Genomic DNA, 2839 nt, shown 5'->3' with positions numbered 1-2839 from the left:
TGTCATTGTTCTGCCACCCAACAGTATCCTCTGTTTCCTTAGGGCCTTTAGCACTGGCCCGCACAGCAGAGGCGCCTCGGGAAGACAAGCCGAGCGGGGCACCTGGGAGCTAAACAAAGCTGCGTGTTACTTTGGTTGTGTCCTCTCCAGCCCCGGATAAGCCCCTGCAGGTCTGCTCCTCACCAGGCAGGGATGTCACACCGCCCTGCCCTTCACTCTGGCCTATCTCCCCTGGGAAGGACCCTGCAACCTATTCCCAGCCAGCTCTGCCTTTTCTAACAAGAGGACAGCAAGGAACAGCCAGGCCAGAAGTCCAGCAGCCTCAAGGCGGATTTGCACCCTCTACTTCCCTGGTTCCAGTCTGCCACTGTCCCCTTTCCCTCGGCAGGGGTCCTCCTCTCCATACAGAATAAATAGGATGGCGTTTTCTTTTGCCCCAGATTCTGTTATGGCCCAGTGGGACACTGTGACCAGAACCTTCTTTATTTAAAGTTTTAACAGTTAGTTCACCATGGATCCTTTTTGTACTAATTTTGATTTTTTTTTTACCACATTGCATCAAAAGACGATTTGATTACTGGATTTGGGGATGCCTCCTCAAATTTTACAACAGAGAGAGAAAGAGAGAGAGAGTGCACATCTCACTCACCTTTGCCTTAACTCCACCAGCCCTACTGTGCTCAGGGAGATAGTCATTCATTTACTCACCCGTTCATGTCACACATTCACTGAGGGTCTCCTCTGCACTGGCCACATGCTGGGTACTGGGCAGACAGACACAAGCCAGCCCTGAAGACAGTGTTGGAGAAAGACAATCATGAACACGCATGACTGATAGGCACAAGGGAGGGACAAGGCAAAAGAGGACACCTGGGGACTCCTAGCGCCCCGGTTACCCCCTTGAGGGGTTTTTCCCGCAGCCAGCTCTGGGCTGAGATCTTCCCACGCTGCATGTCACTAGATTCCTGCCACAGTCCTTCCAGGTTGGAGATACTTCTGTGAACATAACAGATGAAGTCGCCCAGACTTGGAGAACTTACTTGCGGGTGACTTGCATAAGGTCACACTGCAAGATGTAATGGACTTGGGAGGCCAGCCAAGATCTGGCTGGCTCTGGGCTCGCACTGGCCATGGTTATTGCAGCCCCCTTCCTCTGCATCCCCACAGGGGCGTCAGGGAAGGCTGCGTGGAGGAGGAGGCCCTGTGTGAGCTGAGGCTTCAATTATGTGTAGGAGTTTATAGGGAGTTGAAGTGGGGTAGAAGCTCTTCTGACAGAAATAAAAGTCACATGCATTTTCAGCAAAGTCACGTCGACAGTTCTAAGAAGCAGAGTGATGCTTATGAAAAGTCATTTGTGCAAAAAGTCTTGGGCCAGCATCACTTCCTCTTTCTGCTTCTCTGTTTCCTAACAGAAGCATAAATAGGAAGGGCGTGAGGCTCCCTGCTGGCTGGAGGCTCCAGAAGGAGGCTGGCTGGCCAGGCTGGCCCTGCTCCGGCCGGCCACACAGAGGTATGTCCTGGCTTTCAGAAACAGGGCTGAAGGAGGAGTTGGGGGGGAAGTGCAGGGAGTCCAGGGTAGGAAAGAACGCAGCAGCTGGGGGGTGTTGTGTGGGCAGCTGTGTTCTGGGGACTTGACAGAGTGGCTGGGGCTTGGACAGACCTCAGCCCAAACTCCTCAGACAGGCAGTAGACAGGGAGACAGCCAGGGGTGCCTGGCTGCTTGGATGTCTTATGATGCCTTTGGAAGGCCCCAGCTTCCCTGGTGGGATCCAGTTGTCCTAGTGGGAAAGACACCTTAGCTCAGGCCGAGAGACAGGCACCTGTGTACTGTCTGGCTTTGCTTTGTCACTAAGGTGTTGGTAACCATGAGAGCGACTGCTCTCTACCCTAGGCTTCTGTCTTCTCATCCACGAAATGGGGAGAGCATGGATAGTCCCTGACATGCTGGTTTTAGAAAGAGACAGAGAGCACATGCCTCTGTATGTCTGTGTGTGTGTTTGTGTGTACATGCGTGTGTGTGCGGATCCCTGGGATGCAGGAGAGACGCACAAAAGACTGAGAGGCCCGGGTGAGACCTGGACCCAGAGTTGGGTGCAGCTGGGAGGCTCACTTGGAACTGCAGAAGGGGCCCAGCCCCTTGCCCAGAGACATAGGGGGCCCTCCCCTGGCAATTACACCTCACCCTGAACTTGCTTATTTGGGTGCAGGCCTAGGTGTCTGTGTTCTGTACCCGAGTGTGTTGGCTGGCTGGGCCCCTGGGGTGTCTGCTTTGGTGTATGTGCAGGTGTGTATGCCTATCCTGAGAACGAGAGGGCAGGTGTTTCAGTGGGTCCAGATTTGGGCACGAGCCTGTGGGACCTTGCCAGACAGGCACCAGTGACAAGTCGCATATGTGCAATTTTTAGTCTTCTAAGACTGTACTGTTACTTTGCATAATGAGATCACAACATTTTTCTACCATCTTTCCTGCTTTTTAGTAGTTGTATAATGAGTAAATCTTTCCATTTAGCTTTTGGTCACTCTTTTTTATTCACTGGTTTTATTTATATTGTTCTAATATCTATGTATATCTAATATTTCTATCATTCTAATATAAGGTAACCAATATTATGGGCTAGTTCATGAGTTGTTTAATGAGTATATTGAATGTTAACTAAGAAAATACATAGATGTCTGCTCTATTAAAAATTATAATAATCCAGAATTATGTAGCATAAAAGACAAAGGTCATACATGTCTCTATTCCCTAGTCCCACATCTTACTCTCTTCACCAATATATCCTTCCAGAACGTTTCCTACGCATAATAAAAGAAAATAGTTTTTTTTCTTCTTCTTCTT

General features: G+C 50.0%; 1 protein-coding gene across 2 annotated transcripts in view; it reads left to right on the top strand.

The window, feature by feature from the left end:
- Positions 1-1457: 1457 nt before the first annotated feature.
- Positions 1458-2839, top strand: part of CSF2RB (colony stimulating factor 2 receptor beta common subunit) — a 22747-nt gene continuing 21365 nt past the window's right edge. Inside the window, exon 1 of one of the 2 annotated variants that reach the window (XM_023509440.1) lies at positions 1458-1510. The gene's annotated coding sequence lies outside the window, so the exon portion shown is untranslated. The remainder of the gene's footprint in view (positions 1511-2839) is intronic. The other variant, XM_003783247.3, reaches the window with a different exon arrangement.

Source organism: Otolemur garnettii, unplaced genomic scaffold (assembly GCF_000181295.1).
Source record: "Otolemur garnettii isolate 467f Iridium unplaced genomic scaffold, OtoGar3 scaffold00007, whole genome shotgun sequence".
Lineage (NCBI taxonomy): Eukaryota > Metazoa > Chordata > Mammalia > Primates > Galagidae > Otolemur > Otolemur garnettii.
This window is presented reverse-complemented; position numbering and strand designations above follow the sequence as displayed.